Genomic DNA, 20182 nt, shown 5'->3' with positions numbered 1-20182 from the left:
TCCTGCCAACCTTCACTCTTGCTGTGCTGCTTATTGTAAGTGGAGGACATGGAAGAAAAGAAGGCGACAAAACATGTGATTCTGACTTAAATATCTGGATGGGAGCTAGGTGGGTAGATGATTGTCAGGAAGGTGACTTGGTGGTAGCACCTAAGTGTTCTGGTAGACCTCAGAGATGTTTGATAGATTGAGTTCTGTGTAGGACAGAGACAAACATGATCAGTGAAGGAGTGTATCATAATCAATAGCTTTCATACAGGAACTCCACTACTCACATAGTGACTTGCCAGTGACCCGTGGTACCAGGAACTTACTCCATGTCCGGAACCTCTAGAAGGCTTTCGTAAGTGGCAGGAATCTGTTAGGGAACTGAAACCAAGGAAAAAAAAACATGTGGAGAACGAGAGGCTGGTGAATGCCAGTATAGCGTGTTTTTGCTAGGTGCGTTCCTCAGCTAGAAAACAGTTTCTTGCATTTATAGACCAGTAGATCACTAACCTTCAAAAAGACTGCTGCCGTTTAATGAAGCCCTCACTGACATCCTTTTGGGTACCTGGTCCAGGCCCAACACAGGAGCTCCTGTGGATAGGATGATTGCCCGACACCACCACCCGGCCCTGGGCGACCCCACTTTCCTCTCCCAGCACCCCACCCCTGAGAGCTTGGTGGTCCAAGCCGCCAACTCCAAAGACGCATTCCCTAATGCACCACCTGATGGGGAATCCAAACAGCTGGACCCTCTTGGGAGGATGTTTTCTTCCTCCAGCTTGGGACTGCGGTCGGTAAACACCGCATGTCTGTTGGGTCATTCGATCCACTCCATGTGGGATACGGTGGCGCAAGTGCTGCCCCAGTGCCCGGAGGAGGCCTGGGCCGTACTCTCCCATGCAGTTGCCGAAGGTAGGGACGCAGCAAAGTTTACCATCCGCTGTGGGCTGGATACCACCGACTCACTTGACAGGACGATTTCCACATTGGTAGCCCTTCCACGCTACACCTGGCTGAGGTCGACTGGTTTTTCAGGAGATGTCCAATCCACTCATATGGACATGCCATTTGTTTGGCTGTCGCCTATTCGGCCACAAGGCAGACTTTAAGGACTCTCGGGCTACGGCCAGGCCCTTGGGCCTCTCCACCACCTGCCCTGTGCAGTCTGCTTTTCGCCCCATGGCTATGGAAGGGGTGCCCCGCCACGTCCCACCCAGAGCCACAGGCCAGCGCAATCTATTCAGCTCCGGCGTGGCTGGGGACGTGGGAACCACTGCCGTGGTTATGGGGGCCAGCGGAAGGGCCAGTCCACCACAGCCCCCTCCTGCAGCAGCCTCTCAACCCTTCTAGTCTGACCTATCAGGGTCCACCAATCGCCAGTGGGCAGCAGGATTCGCCATCATTTCTCTCCCACTGGAGCACCATCACGTCGGACAGGTGGGTTTTGCAAATAGTCCAAAAGGGCTACTCCCTCCCCTTCGAGACTCCACCTCCAGCCACGCCACCTCTGTACCATCGCATGTCGGAGGATCATCTGGCCCTTCTCCAACAGGAAGCTTCGGCACTCTTGGCCAAGGGAGCCATCGAGTGAGTTCCTGTCCCAGAAGTAGGTCTTGGTTGCTATTCCCACTACTTTCTGGTGCCCAAGAAGGACAAAGGTCTGCGTCCTATCTTGGAACTCAGAAACGTCAACTGCTTCCTCCGGAAGGAGAAGTTCAAAATGTTGACGCCTGTCTGCCCTCGGCCCAGGAGACTGGATTGTAGCGTTGGACTTGCAGGACGCTTATTTTCCCAGCCCTGTCCTGCTGGCCCACCTGCATTACCTGCGGTTCACGGTAGGCCACGAGCACTTTCAGTTTACTGTGTTCCACTTTGGCCTTAAGCGTGCCTCTCGGGTGTTCACGAAGCGATGGCAGTGGTTGCAGCTCATCTGCGCAGATCAGTGGTTCCAGTCTTCCCTTATCTCGACGACTGGCTGTTGATGGCGAGCTCTCCCCAGGCTGTCGTCTCCCACCTCCAGACTATGACCGACGTCCTGCATTCACTGGGGTTCTCCATCAACGTGCCGAAGTCACACCCAACTCCCTCTCAGAAGCTCCTCTTCATCGGAGCGGTTCGGGACATGACGCAGTTTCGAGACTGTCCCCCTGAACAGAGAGTCCAGGATATTCGGGCTATGATACCAATCTTTCAGCCTCTATCCCAGGTTTTGGTCAGGATGACCCTCAGGCTACTGGGCCTAATGGCCTCCTGCATCTTGCGGGTGGACCATGCCAGATGGCATATGCGGACTCTGCAGTGGGATCTGAAGTTCCAGAGGGCTCAACATCGGGGGAACCTGTCCGATTGTGTCCAGATCTCGGAGGGCACTGCACACCTATTGCAGTGGTGGCTGACTGACCAGGATTGGGTCGACGGCAGGTCCCTCTCCAACCAAAGTTCATAGTGGTGACCGATGCATCACTTCTGGAATGTAGCGGTCACATGGGAGAGGCGGAGATCAGAGGCCTCTGGTCTCCAGCTAAGTCCGAGCTCCACATCAACCTTCTGGAGTTTCGGGCGATCTGTCTTGCACTAAAAGCATTCCTTCCCTCTGTCCGGGGGAGAGTAGTGCAGGTGTTCACGGACAACACCACTGCCATGTGGTACTGCAACAAACAGGGCGGATGGGGTTGTGGGCCCTATGTCAAGAGGCTCTCCATCTCTGGACATGGCTGGAACATCAGGGCACATCGGTGGTGGTTTAACACCTTACAGGTTCCCTGAATGCCAGGGCGGACAAACTCAGCCACAGGTGCATGATGGATCACGAATGGTGTCTTCACATGGAGGTCGCGCAAGGACTCTTTCAGCAGTGGGGAGAGCCATGGTTAGATCTATTCGCCACTGAAGAGAACGCGCAATTTCAGCAATTCTGCACGTTGGTATTGCCAAGGCGGCACTCGCTAGGCGACACTTTTCGTCACGAGTGGAGTTGCGGTCTTCTATACTCATTTCCGCCTATACCACTTCTGCCCAGAATGCTGAAGAAGATCAAGCGCAACTGGGCCCAAGCCATTCTTGTGGCTCCGGATTGGGCACGAAGAGTCTGGTACCCCGAGCTGCTACACATGGCCATCGATCCTCCGATCAGACGGCCTCTTCGGGAGGATCCCCTGTCGCAGCAGCAGGAGACGGTCCTCCATCCGAACTTGCCCAGCCTCCACCTCCTTGCATGGAGATTAAGCGGCGGCAGTTGACGTCGTTTGACCAGCCTTCCGAAGTCTGTTATGTTACCTTGGCAGCCAGGCGTCCCTCCACTAAGACGCCTGTAGATGGAACAAATTTGTGGCATGGTGCGCAGCCAAGGCTGTGGATCCCCTTTCTGCCCCTCTTTCTGAGGTTCTCTTGTTCCTTCTTTCTTTCTTTGGCCCAGCGGGGCTCTGCTCTGGGCACTCTTAAGGGGTACCTCTCAGACATTTCATCCTTTCTTAGGCTTCCTGATCAGCCTTCTCTTTTCAAGTTCCCTGTTGTAAATCGCTTCCTTAAGGGCCTGACTCATATTTTTCCTCCTGTTCCCTTCGTAATGCCTCAGTGGGACTTGAATTTGGTTCTGACTTACCTTATGTGCACTCTCTTTGAGCCATTTCATAACTGTCCTCTCCGACTTCTTACCTTAAGGACTGATTTCTGGTTGCCATCACCTCTGCTCGCAGGTTGAGTGAGCTATAATCTTTCTTACAAGCCTCCTTTTATGGCTGTTCATCCGGACAAGGTCGTCCTCAGAACCAGACCTTCCTTTCTTCCCAAGGTGGTTGTTACTTTCCACATTGGTCAAACCATCACTTTGCCCACCTTCTTTCCGTCTCCGCATCCTTCCAAGGAGGAAGAGAGGCTCCACTGTCTGGATCGAAAACGTGCGCTTTCATTTTATTTGGATCGCACCAAACAATTCCGGGTGGATGACCAGCTCTTTGTTGGCTACGTGGGCGCTAAAAAGATCTGAAAGAGAAACGTTAGTGATAGATTCCTTACCTTAGAATAACCCCAGGCGTCAGACTGGATCCAGAAAGTTTTTCATCAGCAGTACCCCTGCGTATCGGTAGGTGTCGTCGTGTGGCTCCGCGTACGTCGCTGGCATTATAGCCGCCGGGATGATGTTGTCGGAGCTTCTTAGACACGCTCACCCGCGCTGACGTCAGTTCTTTCTTGTTCGAGGCATATGAGCTGCAGATTACACACTGTGCATAGATCGCCATCTGGTGTTGGGCCCGGATGTTTGCAGTTGTTTTTCTCTTGGAAAGTCTGGAAGTCACGAGGTATGTGACTCCTCCTTTGGATCATACTGCGCATGGGCTTCGGCTCCATCCTCAGATTTTTCCATCGGGCTCGGATGTGTTCTTCGAGCTCCAGTTCGGAACCGTTCCAGTTTTCCTTTTTGGCGCGCAATCCTTCCCCTTTGGATGGTATTGTCTCAATCGCGTTCTCCACACTCGACGCGATCTCAACAATCGAAGTCTTCGATTCCGGTCGTCAACGAAGGCCTTTCGGGCCTACCTGGTCTCCTTTCCTGGCTGATGGAAAGGACGCCATTTAAAAAGTGTCCTCGATGTGGGTCGAAGTTTACCCACACCGATCTACATGAGGTGTGCAACCTCTGCCTCTCTCCAGAACACGAGCCAAGGGACTGTCCAGCTTGCGCCTCCTTCCGATCGAAGAAGACGATCCGGGACCGACGAGCAAGGAGAACAATGGCTTACTCGTCAACTTCGATCCCCGACGACATCTTCGAAGAAGGCACCGATGTTCCGGAACAACAGCACACCGAAGAAGGCCTCGTTTGCGCCTCCGAAGCGGACGACTCCGACGTCGAGGACATCACTCCGGCACAGAGGGGCATGAGTACAGACGTCGACCCCAAACCCCCCTCCACGCCGTTGAAAAAGGCTTCGGTCATGCCTTCGCCTTCAGGCGGCTCGGGCTCGAGCCAGCCTACCCTCGGTGCCGAAAAACTCTCATCGACACCGAAAAAGAAAACGGCCCTTTCCTCCTCCGCGCCGAGCTCGACACCGAAGCACCTGGCGCCGAAGACTGGCACCAGCTCCTCGGCACCAATAACACCCTCAGAGCCGAGCAAGAGATCGCAGAGCCTCGACTCCTAAGCCTCGAAGCCGAAACCCACCTCGGAACCGAGGAAGCTAAAAGACATTTCTAAACCCCACGGTTCCAAACAAAGAACCAGTGCAGAGTCAACGCCTAAAAAACCCACGGCTCAGACACCTGATCCTTACCAAAAAACCCTTGTTAAGGATCCAAAGACTGGGCATTTGACGCTTAGCACCAGAAAAAGACCACTGAACAAGCCTGCACCAGCTCCACCACCAAAAAGGAGAGACTTTGCCACCTCCCCTTTGAGGATTCCTTCACCTCCTCCTCCGCATCCCCCACCCCATCATTCTCCCACACCATCTCCAGATGAGGATGATGATGACATTTGTTACGACACAGGGGACAGAGCGGACGACCAACCAACAGGGAACCCTACTCCTACGGGCTCCCCAGACCCATGGGATGACTACAACATCCCAGACGTCCCTAACGTCCCGCAGGCCGATCTTTACCTTTCAAGACCCTCCCCTCCCCCCCCAGAGGACACAATGGGCTTTAACCAGCTACTCCTTAGGGCTGCCCACTACCATGGGGTTGATCTCCACACAGACCCTGTGGAGGAGGATTTCCTCTTAGACTCATTTGACACTGCACAGAGGTCCACCTCAATTCTGCCCATGCTTAAGGGGGTTATTAAGCACCCACCAGAAGTCTTTAAAGACCCGGTTAGGGCCAGGGTCATCAACCCTCGCATTAAAAAGAAATATAAGGCCACCCCTACAGATCAAACCTACATTAGGGGCACCGCACCACTAGACTCCCTGATAGTCTCCAATGCGAGGAAACATGCCAACTCCCAGGCATCAGGTGAGGCTCCACCGCCTGATAAGGAGTCTAAACTCCTCGACGCCTCTGGCAAGCGGACGGCGTCCCAAGTGGCCAACATATGGCGCATTGCTAACACCCAAGCGCTCCTAGCCAGATATGACCGGGCACATTATGACGAGCTGAAGGCCATAATGCAACACCTCCCTGACAAATACAAAAATAGAGCTAACTAACTAATTCAGGAGGGTAAAACCATCACTAATACCTCCATCCGTTGTGCCCTTGATGCAGCTGACACCGCCTCCAGGGCAATAAATACCAGCGTTCTTCTGCGTAGGCATGCCTGGCTACGCATTTCAGGGTTCAAACCTGAGGTTCAGAGTTCCATCCTGAACCACCCCTTTGATGAGAAACACCTGTTTGGCCCTAATGTCGACGTAGCCCTCGAAAAAATGAAAAAGGACACAGACACGGCAAAATCTATGGGAGCCTTGCAGTCGCAAGCTCCCAGGCGCTCCTTACGCGTTCCTCCTTTAGAAGCACCACCAGAGGCTACTTCTCCGACAGCGCCTCCACTTCCTACAAGGTCCCTACCCAATCCACCTTCACTAGGGGTTACCAACGAGGCGGTTACAGGGGTAACAACAATAAAGGCAGAGGCAAACCGAACACCTCCCCCTCTGCCTCCAACCCCACCCAATGACTTCCCTCCACTCCCCCCAGACTATTCCACTCCAGTCGGGGGCAGACTCCACAGTTTCCTTCCTGTCTGGGCTACCATCACCTCAGACAGATGGGTGCAACAGATAATTCAATCAGGCTACTGTTTAGAACTAACATCTATCCCCCAACCATTCCACCCAAACAGCGCCCAATGTCACAGGAACATTTGTCACTTTTAAAACAGGAGGTGATGTCCCTCCTACAAAAAAGTGCAATAGACCCAGTTCCCACCCACCAACAAAACAAGGGAGTTTACTCCCTATATTTTCTCATACCAAAAAAGGATGGATCTCTAAGACCCATTCTGGACCTCAGACCCCTAAACCAATACATACACTCAGACCACTTTCACATGGTCACACTCCAGCAGGTACTTCCAGTTCAAAGTGCTCCCATTCGGAGTCACCACAGCACCACAGGTGTTTACCAAGTGCCTAGCGGTAGTGGCAGCACACCTGAGAAGACAACACATCCACGTCTTCCCATACCTAGACGACGGGCTCATAAAAGCCAGCTCATACAACCAGTGTGTACAACACACCCACGCCACTATCCAACTACTTCGCAACCTGGGCTTCACAGTAAACCACGCCAAGTCCCATCTGCATCCGTCCCACGTACAGCAATACCTAGGTGCCACCATAGACACCTCAAGAGCGCTAGCCTGCCCCAGTCCTGCCAGGATAGCAATCATACAAGCTCTTCGCGCCAAATTTCAACCACAACACTCTCTTCCAGCCCGAGTGTTCATGCAACTTATAGGGATGATGGACTCTTGCATATTCATAGTACCTCATGCAAGACTCCAGATGCGTCCTCTCCAAGAGTGCTTAGCACGCCAATGGAACCAGGCTCAAGGTCAATTATCAGATCTGGTGTTGGTAGACGGTCGTGCCCATCACTCTCTGCAGTGGTGGACCACCAAAAACCTTTCCAAAGGGCGACCGTTCCTAGAGCCGGTTCCTCAGATAGTTCTAACTGCGGAAGCATCGCTCTCCGGCTGGGGAGCTCACCTATTACATCACACTATGCAGGGCAGGTGGACACCTCAACAAAAGTTACTCCACATCAACCATCTGGAGTTACTAGCCATATTCCTAGCTCTAAAAGCCTTTCAAACACACGTCTGAGGCAAGGCCGTCCTAGTCCGCATGGACAACATGACAGCCATGTACTATATACAAAAACAGGGCTGCACACACTCTCTGCAGCTCTCTCAGCTAGCACAGAGCATATGGAGGTGGGCCATATCTCAAAACATTTTTCTCCTAGCCCAACATGTCCAAAACACCATTGCAGATCTGTTGAGCCGTCAAACACAACAGATCCACGAGTGGGAACTTCATCCACAAGTTCTTCAACCAGTCTTTCAAATGTGGGGGCAACCACAGATAGACCTCTTCGCCACCCACGAAAACGCCAAATGCTCAAGCTTCGCCGCCAGATATCCACATCCATTGTCCAAAGACAATGCGATATGGATGAACTGGTCATGAAGATTTGCGTACGTTTTTCCGCCTCCCCCACTCATTCCATTAGTGGTGCGCTAACTACAGCAACATTCCCTAACCCTCATCCTAGTTGCTCCGACTTGGGCCAGACAACTGTGGTTCGCCACATTGCTGGAACTCTCCGTAGTTCCAAAAGTTTCACCTCTCTCTACACCTCTTTACCCAGAACGGTGGAGAGATCAGACACCTGGACCCGGCTCAGCTCAACCTTTCGATCTGGCTCCTGAAATCCTAGAATTTGGTTACCTTAATCTTCCCCCTGACTGTATGACTGTCATTAAAGAAGCTAGACGACATACCACTAGAGCTTGCTACGCAGCCAAGTGGAAACGTTTCGTGACCTATTGTCACAACAATAACTTCAATCCCTTAGATGTGTCTATCCAGCACATCATAGGCTACTTACTACACCTACAAAGATGCAACTTAGCCTACACGTCTATTAGACTACACCTTGCTGCCATAGCAGCATATCTACAAAATAGACAGCATCTATCCCTCTTTAGAGTACCTGCCATAAAAGCCTTTATGGAAGGCCTTAAGAGAATAATTCCCCCCAGAGTGCCACCCTCACCTGTGTGGAATCTAAACATCGTTCTCACAAGACTAATGGGCCCTCCATTTGAACCTCTACATAAATGTGAGCTTCAATTTTTAACATGGAAAACTGCTTTTCTTGTAGGCATTACTTCACTCAGAAGGGTCAGTGAGATACAAGCACTCACCATTCAAGAACCCTTTCTGCAAATGCATCATAATGAAGTTGTTCTCCGCACTAATCCGAAATTCCTTCCTAAAGTCATTTCTCCCTTTCACCTCAATCAATCTGTGGAACTGGCCGTATTCTTCTCGCAGCCACAAACCATTGCAGAAAGAGCTCTACACACCCTAGATGTCAAAAGAGCTTTACTCTACTACATCGAGAGAACACAACCTTTTCGTAAGACCAAACAACTATTCGTGTCTTTCTCACCACCACACAAGGGCAACCCCATCTCCAAATCTGGGATAGCTAGGTGGATTGTTAAATGCATACAGATTTGCTACCACAAAGCAAAACAAACGCTATCTGTTCCCCCTAAAGCCCACTCTACACGTAAAATAGGGCCTTCCATGGCATTTTTAGGGAACATCCTCTTAGATGATATCTGCAGAGCAGCTACATGGTCTACACTGCACACTTTCACTAAACACTATTGTGTAGATGTGCAAACTAAGCAACAAGCTTGTGTGGGCCAGGCTGTCCTCAAAACATTGTTTCAAACAACTGCAACAGATACTGGTGGCTAAGAGCGAGTACTGCTATATAATCTATGCACAGTGTGTAATCTGCAGCTCATATGCCTCGAACGGAATATGCTACTTACCAGTATGCATCTGTTCTTGGCATGTAGAGCTGCAGATCTAGACACGCCCACCCGCCTCCCCGGCTGCCTTTATCTGTTCCAGTTTTATCTTATTTAGATACAGCACACATGGGCATCTTTCCTTTTTCTTACAAAGCTCCATCATTTCCCCACTGGCGAAAAACAGTCTGAGGATGGAGCCGAAGCCCATGCGCAGTATGATTCAAAGGAGGAGTCAGATACCTCGTGACTTCCAAAGACTTTCCAAGAGAAAAGCAACTGCAAACATACGGGCCCAACACCAGATGGCGATCTATGCACAGTGTGTAGATCTGCAGCACTACATGCCAAGAACAGATGCATACTGGTAAGTAGCATATTCCTTTCCGTGCCAGCAAACGCAGATCCGAGAGAGAGCGGTACTCCTAGTCATATTTTTGGCTTGTTGGCCCCGCTGGCTGGCTCCGGCTTCGACGGCAAAGACTGGGAGGGACCTGGGGACCGTCACGCAGCTCAGTGTGAAGATGCACCACACTAGGATGCCAATGTGGAGGATCTGAGCGATCTGGATTTATCTCCACGCTCCTGTACACTGTCCTTCGTGGCTACGGAGCAGGATGGTACATTTTCTGTGGTGTTGCGCAGGGCGGCTGAGGCTCTTAACCTCAAGCTCCCTAAGGTGTCTCTCAGGACCAATCTCCTGACTGAGGTGATTCGGCCAGGAGCCTCCTCCACGGAGCCGCTGCTTCCTCTTAATGACGCACTTACAGACGTCTTGTTGGCGCCAGGTCCACGCCTCCCACAGGTACTCCTGTGGATAGGAGTGTGGCACAACGGCATCGTCCGGCCCTGGGCGACCCCAGTTTCCTCATATAACACCCGACGCCGGAGAGTGTGGTTGTCCAGGCCTGTGCTTCTCCCAGTGCATTCCCTTCCCCACCTCCGGATAGGGTACCCAAAAAATAAAAAGGTTGAGCGTCTGGGAACAAGGTTTTATCTCTGCCACTTCGGGACTGCGGACGGTGCATACTGCATGCCTTTTGGCCCGCTATTCACACTCTTTGTGGGACACAGTGGCGCTGGTGCTGCCTCAGTGTCCGACAGATCCTCGGACGGTACTCTCCCAAGCAATTACCGAGGGGAGTGATGTGGCAACGTTTACTATACGTGGTGGCCTTGATACCACCGACTCCCTCGGCAGGGCAATTTCCACAACTGTGGCGCTCTGCCGTTCCGCCTGGCTCAGAGCCACTGGCTTCTCAGGGGATGTCCAGAATGCTATGTTGGACATGCCCTGTGATGGCACGTGCCTCTTTGGTGACAACCCGGATGGCACATTGGAATGTTTTAAGGATTCCCGGGCAACGGCCCAGTCCTTAGGCCTTTCCGCCACGCGCACTCCCTCGACGCGCACTCCCTCAGGGTCTGCCTTTCGTTCCTTTCCTGGCAGGGACGAGGCTTCCAAACATGTTCCTTTCAAAGGCGCAGGCCTGCGCAGCAGCACTCTCGGCGCAGCCGCTGAAAGGGGACCCGCAGAAGTGGGTCACGGTGCCAGCGGCCGGGTCCGTCCTCCGCCATCCCTGCCACCAGGGCCTTCAAACCTTCCTAGTCCGTGGTTTTTGGGCCCACCAAACGCCCGTGGGCGGCACGATTCGCCATGGCTTCCCCATTGGCGCACCATCACTTCGGACAGTTGAGTTCTGCAGAGGGGCTACTCCCTTCCATTCTGGACTGCCCCTCCGGCCGTGCCCCCTCCGTACCACAGCATGTTGGGGAATCACTTGGCGCTTCACTAGCAGGACTTTCCGGCCCTGTTGGTCAGAGGGGGCCGTCGAGCCAATAGTAGGTCGTGGTTGTTATTCCCACTACTTCTTGATTCCAAAGAAGGACAAGGCCCTGCGTCCTCTTTTAGGCCTCCGGTACGTCACTAACTTCCTTAGAAAGAAAACGTTCAAAATGCCCCCGCTTTCAGTTCACCGTACTCCCTTTCGGCCTTACCAGCGCCCCTCGGGTGTTCAGAAACGTGATGGCGGTGGTCGCGGCTCATCTGCGCATATCAGGGGTTTCAGTGTTCACCTATCTAGACTACTGGCTGTTGACGGTGGGCTCGACCTGAGCAGTCGTCTCACACCTCTAAACTACGGCTAACCTGCATGTGCTGGGGTTCTCCATCCACGTGCCGAATTCGCATCTGGCACCCTCTCAGAAGCTCCTCTTCATCGGAGCGGTTCTGGACACTGCGCGATATCGTGTTTATCTTCCCGAACAGCGCGTCCATCAGCGGCAGATCTTTCTTCCTTCCCCAACCGGCGCACACAGTGGTAACAGATGTGTCCCTCCGGGGATGGGGCGGCCATATGGGGGAGGCGGAGATCAGAGGCCTCTGGTCTTCGGCGGAGTCCGAGCTCCAAATCAATCAGTTGGAGCTTACGGTGATCCTGCTTGCACTCAAACCATTCCTTCCCTTGGAGGATAATAGTGCAGGGGTTCTCGGACAGCACCACCGCCATGTGGTATGCAACTAGCGAGGTGGGGTGGGGTCGTGGACCCTATGTCAGGAGGCTCTGCACCTCTGGACATGGCTGGACCGCCAGGCCATTATACTGGTGGTTCAACACTTGGCAGGTTCTGTGCACGCCGGGGCGGACAAACTCAGCCGCCGATGCATCCTGGATCACGAATGACGTCTTCACTCGGAGGTGGCACAAGGTCTCTTTCAGCAATGGGGAGAACCTTGGTTAGATCTATTCGCCACCAAACAGAACGGGCAATGTCAGCAGTTCTGCACGTTGGAGTTTCCAAGGCGGCACTCGATCGGAGACGCTTTTAGTCACGAGTGGAGTTGCGGTCTGCTATATGCCTTTCCGCCTATACCACTTCTACCCAGAGTGCTGAAGAAGATCAGATGTGACCGGGCCCAAATTATTCTTGTGGCACCGGACTGGGCTCAAAGTATGGTATCCCGAGATACTCAGTATGAGCGTGGATCCTCCAATCCGACTGCCTCTTCAGGAGAATCTTCTGTCGCAGCAACAGGGGACGGTCCTCCACCCAAAACTGTCCAGCCTCCACCTCCTTGCGTGGAGATTGAGCGGCGACAGTTGATTCCATTTGACTTGCCTCCTTAAGTTTGTAATGTGATTAGGTGAGGGACGCCTGGCTGCCATAAACTGTATACGCCTGCCTGTGGAACAAATTTGTGACATGGTGCACAGCGAAATCTGTGAATCCCCCTTTCTGCCCCTCTTTCTGAGGTCCGATTGTTCCTTCTTTCTTTGGCCCAGCAGGGCTCTGCTCTGGGCACTGTTAAGGGCTACCTCTCTACTCTTTCAGCCTTTTTCAGGCTGTTGTCCATAGATTTCTCAAAGGCATTACTCACCTTTTCCCTCCTATTCCTTTTGAGATGCCTCATTGGGACTTGAACCTGGTTCTCACATACTTAATGTGTGCTCCCTTTGAGCCTCTTCATTATTGTCCTTTACGGTTATTGACTTTGACAACTGTCTTCCTGGTGGCTATCACCTCTGCTAGGCGCGTGAGTGAACTCTAGTCTCGTTCATGCAAACCTCCTTTCCTGGTGGTTCATCCGGACAAGGTTGTGCTTCGGCCACGTCCCTCCTTTCTACAAAAAGTAGTCACTGCCTTTCATCTGGGGTAAACTGTCACTCTGCCCACTTTCTTTCCGCCTCCGCACCCTTCCAGAGAGGAAGAGCGACTCCACCGTCGGGACCCAAAACGTGCGCTTTTATTCTAACTGAACCGCACACAACCGTTCCGGGTCGATGACCAGCTCTTTGTTGGCTATATGGGCGCCAAGAAAGGCCGGGCTGTGCATAAGCGGACTATCCCCCGCTGGGTTGTCCTGTGCTTTAAAGCCTGTTACTCTCTGGCTAAAAAGGAACCTCCGGTAAAGCTGCGCGCACATTCTACCAGGGCGACGGTAGCTACTACTGCATTGGGACGCAGTGTCCCCCGGCAGGACATCTGTCAGACAGCGACTTGGGCCTCGCTGCATACTTTCACTAAGCACTATTGCCTTGACAGTCTAGTTCGGAGAGACGGCTTCTTTGGCTGTTGGGTTCTCCGTGACTTTCTGGTGTAATCTCATTTCGCAGACCCACCACCGGGGTTGGTATTGCTTGGGTATGTATTCTAAGGTAGGAAATCTATCACTAACTTGTCTCTTTCAGATGCACAAGTTACATACTTGTGTAACGATATATCTGTAAGAGACATTAGTTAGTGATAGATTCCGCCCATCCTCCCCGTTCTGCGAACTGTTCTCTAGGGTTCAGGTCATCCCTTTCAGGGCTCTAGTTCTCTTGCACCAGTAGTTGGTCTCTGGCATGGCTCTGCGTTCCTGGCGCAGAAAAGTTGTGTACAGAACTTATGTCAGCGCGCGTGGGCGCGTCTAAGTAGCTCCGACGACATCTCGGCGGCTATGACGCCAGTGATGTACGCGGAGCCGCACAACGATGGCTACCGACGCGCAGGGGTATTGCTGGATCCAGTCTGACGCCTGGGGATAGTCTAAGGTAAGGAATCTATCACTAACTAATGTCTCTTACAGATATATCGTTACACAAGTAAGTAACTTGTGCGTCGGGCCGTGCACAAACGGACCATCTGCTGGTGGGCTGTTTTGTGCATCAAAGCTTGCTACTTTTCAGGAAAGAAGGAGTGGGACTGGGCGCCCATTCCACCTGGGCGACGGCCGAGACCACTGCTTTGGGATGGGGAGTCCCCCTCAATGACATCTATCAGGCATTCACGTGGGCATCTCTGCACACGTTCACAGCTAAGTCCAGAGAGAAGACTTTTTGGGCTGTTTTGTTCTCCAGTTCTTTCTGGTGTGAACTTGGTTCGCAGACCCTCCTCCGAGGTTGGTATTGCTGGGGTATCTATTTTAAGGTTAAGGAATCTATAACTAACTGTTTCTTTCAGATGAACAAGTTACTTACCTTCGGTAACGATATATCTGTAAGAAACGTAAGTTAGTTATATTGTTAATTTATTTTTGTATAGCGCCAAATCACCACAGGTCTCTAGGTGCACAACAGACCCTAAACCTGGAACTTAGAATGCTTCCCAAAACTTTACCTCCTTTACGGATGAGCCTATCTAAACACCTGAGTAAACAGGAAGATCTAAAGACCCTTTCTAAATAGAAGTAAGTTAGTTTCCCTACGCAGGTTATCCGAGAGCTTATTCCAAAGTTGAGGGATCACAACTGAAAAGGCACGCCCCTCAGAGTATTTTTATCAAAGCATGGGCATGCCAGCAGGCTTGCCTCAGCCGATCGGAGACATCATCCTGGCACATATTTCTTCAAACGATCTTTGATGTAACCAGTTGCTGATCCATGGAGGGCCTTATGTGCAATGTACAACCCCTTGAACTTGACCCTCTGCCTTATTGAGAGCCAGTGCAGTTGTTGTTACAAGGGCGTCACATTTGCTCTTTTCTGGAGTTTCAAAATCAGTCGTGCTGCATCATTCATTACCACCTGAAGTCTTCCCAGAAGCTTGTCAGGTAGCCCTAAATATACTGCGTTACCGTAGTCCAGGCGCGACACAATTAAGGCTGACACCACAGTAAGGAAGGTGGTGAAAGACAGCAGGGGTACCAGTCTCCGAAGCTGCCTCATAAGACTCACACTGCTTCCCACTACGGAGGTCACCTGATTATTCAATGTCAGCTTAGAGTCTAATCTGATGCCCAGGCTCTTTACCACTGGCATTGGTGTTGGAGTTGTGCCTAGCTCCTGTGGCCAGAAGACATCAGACCAGGGATTCGCTATAGATTCCTTACCGCCTCACCCATCCTCCCTGTTTTGCGAACTGACTTCTAGGGTCAGGGAATCCCTTTCAGGGCCCTAGTTTTGTGCACCAGTTTTCAGTGTCTTACATGGCTCTGTGCTTTTGGCGTGGAATGTCGTGTAAAAGAACTGACGTCCGCGTGCGAGGCCGGTGTCTACATAGCAACCGCGACGTCATCCCAGCGACCACGAGGCCAACGATGAATGCAGAGCCGACTGAAACCACCTTTCGACATGCAGGGGATTCCGCTGACGAAAAATTCTCTGGATCCAGTGTGACACCTGGGAATAATTATAAGGTAAGACGTCTATAACTAATCTATGTTTCTTACAGATATATCGTTACCAATGGTAAGTAACTTGTTCGATAGACTTCAGAACTCGTTTTACTTGTTACATTGGTCTTCATATACAAATTATTGTAGAAGCTGAGGGCCCAATTATAATCCTGGTGGACGGCAAGTTTCTTTGCCAGGGCGATAGAGTAAATTACTCCGTAGCCCAGACAAAGATGCAGCACTGCTAATTTGTAAATGACTGTCAAGCTGGCGGTCATTTATAAAGGATTGGCAGGAACTACCATCATGGCGTTTCCTGTCAATGTGATTTGCAGTTTGGTTTAGGGCTTCATCAACATTACCGAGCCGTGCGCCAAACTGTATTCTTGTTTTATTTTCAAAGATAAGATCCTGAAGCAGATTTTGCTTTTTTTTAAAATAAATAAGTAAAAGGCTCCCCTCGTCATGGCCGTCTTCTTGCATGGCATGGGGAGCATTTAGCAGTTTTCGTTGCCCCTTACGACCAGGGTTTTTTGGTGGTGACGGACAGTGAAAACTGACCTCTAATTCTGCCCTTACTCCACAGGGAGGCCGAAGGGTTTAATCAGGGCAAAGTCTGAATAGTCTCTGTGTAGTAATTGACTCAGGAACAGTTGAATTAAAGTAGATTTATTTGATAACTCTACACAGCTCTTGAACTGCCAACCACCTTCATCTTCAGCCAGTCTGTTAAGCTGCACATAACATTCCACCTGTGACATCAGCTGATGACATCACATACACATTCAGCTGGCAGGAGATGAATGTTAAAACATTACATTACATAGAATACAACATACCTCCTTTTCTCCTAAGAAAAGGAACAATAACATAACAACAACTTCCTACCTTACAGAATAAAATCTACAGAACAAAATGTACACAAACCTTTAAAATAAACATTTCAATGCATATAACAATATGACAAAATGTACACAAACCTATAAAATAAACATTTCAATGCATATAACAATATGTCAAAACAAATAATATCACATACCTCCTTTTCTCCAAAACACATATTAAACAAAATATATAGTGTCATGCATCGTAACATACCATCAGTCACGAAACCTGTGGGGAACAACACGAACCCTCGAACTTGTCCTACTCTGACCCACAGAAGGCTCGAAACTGTCCTCTCTACATGTAAAATTAGCACTCTCTGATGTTGGGCGATATCTTGTTTTAATCAATCTGGATAAATTCCACCAACAACCCCCTTCAACCTGGGCAGCATTGTTATAAATGCGAGTAACTCTAACAGGATTACCAAATTTACAATGCCCCTTCTTAGTATGCCCAGGATTCTTGATGCGTACAAAATCGCCCACAGACAAAGCAACAAATTTAACACCCCTTTTTTTGTCAAACCATGATTTCTCTTTACTCTGAGCCATATCAGAGTTGACTTTGACCCTTTCCATGATGCCCTCCACATTACACAAAGATTCTACCCATTTACTCATCCAACCTGGTCTGAAACTGGTATTAGCCTTCCTACCCCTAAGTATCTCAAAAGGAGACACTTTTGTCGAGGAATGAGGCGTGGTCCTATAGAACCATAACATACTCTCAAGGGACTTATATACATCGTGATTCCCGCTCACTGCCCATTTGATACACTCACCCACAACCCTGTTCATTCTCTCAACAAGACCATTCGTTTGCGGATGATAAAGAGAGCTCTTGAGGTGTTTAACAGAACTGAGTTTTAGAAAAGACTGAAATTCATCACTCAGAAATTGCGTCCCATTATCAGACACAAGATACTGTGGAAACCCTTCCCTTAAAAATATTTCTTTTAGGAACTTGACAACACTCGAAGACGTAGCATCTCTGACTACTTTGATTTCTGGCCACTTAGACGTATAGTCCATGGCTACCAAAATGTACTTCAACCCTAATGGAAGTATCTCATAAGGACCCATAATGTCAATCCCTATTTTAACCCAAGGGCCAGACGGACACTCAATAGGGTGCAAAGGAGGTGTAACGACTTACATAGTTTTCTCCGATGTGCGACACACCAAACAGCTTTCAACCAATGTTGAAATTTCAACATCCATACTAGGCCACCAAAAATCCTGACGTATTCGTCTTTTGGTGAGAGTGCTTCCTAGATGTCCCTCATGTGCCTCTTTGATAATCTTGGGCCGCAAGGAATGTGGTGGAATAAGTTTGTCACCTCTCATCAACAAGCCATCTTCCACAGATAACTCAGATTCAACCTTCCAATAAGCTTGAAGATTTGTGGGCAAAGATCTTTCCTTGGGCCATCCAACTCTAGAAAGTCTGCATACCTCTTGCAGCAGAGGATCCTCTAACAATGCACTCCTCCAGTCAGATTCAGAACCAACTGCCAGAACCGGAATATCTAATGAAGCTACAAAACAGTCTTCCTTATCTTCATCATTCAAATCTTGAAAACTAGTTCCCTCACTATGTCCACTACTCTGAGGAAATCGAGACAAAAAGTCTGCTCTGGTATTTTTACCCCCAGCAATGTGGAAAACTTCAAATTGATACTGCAGAAGTTTGCTGACCATTCTAGTAATTCTAGGAGTACAACACTTACTCGGACCTGAAGACAAAATAGAGACTAAAGGCTTGTGATCCGTAAATAAGTAAAACCGTCTTCCCCAGACATATGGTCGAAATTTGTCTATAGCCCACAAACAGGCCAACAATTCCTTCTCGATAACAGAATACTGTGTCTCAGCACTCCTGAGCACTCTAGAAGCAAACGCCACGGTATTTTCCACACTACCATCCTGTTGAGTAAGTATTGCTCCTAACCCTGCCAGACTAGCATCTACAGTTATGCAACTAGGAAGATTTGGGTCAAAAGGAGTAAGAGCCTCACTGTCTTTCAAAATATTCTTAACTTCCTTAAACGCCTGGTCACATCCTGTACACCACAGAAACTTCCTCGAACCCATAAGTAGACTGCTAATAGGCCTTACTATAGACGCGTAGTTCGGAATGAATCTTGAATAGTACTCTAAAAGCCCTAATAAAGACTTAACTCCAGTTTTGTCCTTTGGCACAGGCGCTTCCAAAATTGCATCAATCAAACCTTGTCTGGGCCTAACACCTTCATGAGATAACATATGTCCCAGATATTCTATTTCCCTACACGAAAATTTACACTTCTCAGACTTCAATACAACACCACGCTCCTTGAATAATTCAAGGACCCGTCTGACAATGACATCATGTGATTCATTGTCCTTGGCATAAATAAGAACATCGTCCTGGAAAACAATGACTCCTTCGACATCTTTTAACATATTTTGCATAACCCTCTGGAAAACTGAAGCCGCGGAGGCCAGACCAAATGGCATCCTTCGATATTGAAACGTACCCAGAGGGGACACAAAAGCTGTTAGGGCACAAGAATCCGGATGCAACTCTATTTGATGATAGGCGCTAGCCAAGTCTAATTTCGAGAATACAGCAGCCCCTTTGATGGATGTGAACAAATCTGATATTCTAGGCAAAGGATGGGAGTCAACCCAGATCTCTTTGTTGAGAGACCTGAGGTCCACACACACACGCAACTGTCCATCCCTTTTCCTGGCAACCACCAAAGGCGACAACCAGAGAGAAGACTCAGTGGGTTCGATGATTCCTTTATCACATAAAGATTCAAGTTCTTTGTTCAGATCTTCTCGTATACTAAACGGAACACCTCTGAGCTTGTGTTTGATTGGAATGGCTCCATCCTTTACAATTATTTTGTGTTTGAATCCAGTGATTTTACCCAGATCGTTACAGAACACAGAAGGGAAATCATTTTTCCACCTAGAGCATTCCTCTTCACAGGTGACTAGCATGACCTGTTCTTTTGTTCCAGGTCTCAGAATCATACCAAACAGACCCTGGTGGAACCACCCCAAAATGTTCAAACCCTTGACCGCTACATAGATTTTCCTTCTGATCTTCCTTCCCTCGAAACTTAAAAAATCTTCCATAAAACCTAACAATTCGATTTTCCGTCCTTCGTAAGAAACTGGAGACCGATCAGGTGGAAACAATTCTCTACTACCCCAGGTCTCATGAAATAACTTCTGAGTTATCATGGTGATTCTGGCACCTGAATCCACAAGGAGATTGATTTTCTTGTCTCCTACAACTATTTCCACCACTGGATCGACACAACATGAGGGATCACCAGTGAGGGGAATAGATGTTTCCTCACCAGAAACTGCCTGATGAACAACAGACACAACTTCTCCTTCAGATTCATCAGCAGATTCTACCACACAAGCTACAGGTTTCTTTTGAAATTTTTTCTTTAGACACACAGTCGCAAAATGTCCCACTTTCTTACAAAAATTGCAAACTGAATTGACAGCTGGACAATTTCCCCCTTTAGCATGTGACGCATAACCACAACGCAAACAGACATTGCTTGGTATAGGTACATTAGGTTTGCTATTTGAAGATTTCTTGTTGAAACTTTTACTAAATTTGCTCTTGTCCTTCTTCACACCCCCTACAAAGTTAATAGCATCAGGAGGTTTGTCTTCAAGTTCCTTTAACGAAACTTGCGAAGTC

General features: G+C 49.6%; 1 protein-coding gene across 1 annotated transcript in view; it reads left to right on the top strand.

The window, feature by feature from the left end:
- DNAAF9 (dynein axonemal assembly factor 9) overlaps positions 1 to 20182 on the top strand; it is a 1049036-nt gene that overhangs the window by 513778 nt on the left and 515076 nt on the right. The gene's annotated exons all lie outside the window — the stretch shown is intronic.

The sequence above is a fragment of the Triturus cristatus genome, chromosome 2_2 (assembly GCF_964204655.1).
Source record: "Triturus cristatus chromosome 2_2, aTriCri1.1, whole genome shotgun sequence".
NCBI classification, from domain to species: Eukaryota; Metazoa; Chordata; class Amphibia; order Caudata; family Salamandridae; genus Triturus; species Triturus cristatus.
This window is presented reverse-complemented; position numbering and strand designations above follow the sequence as displayed.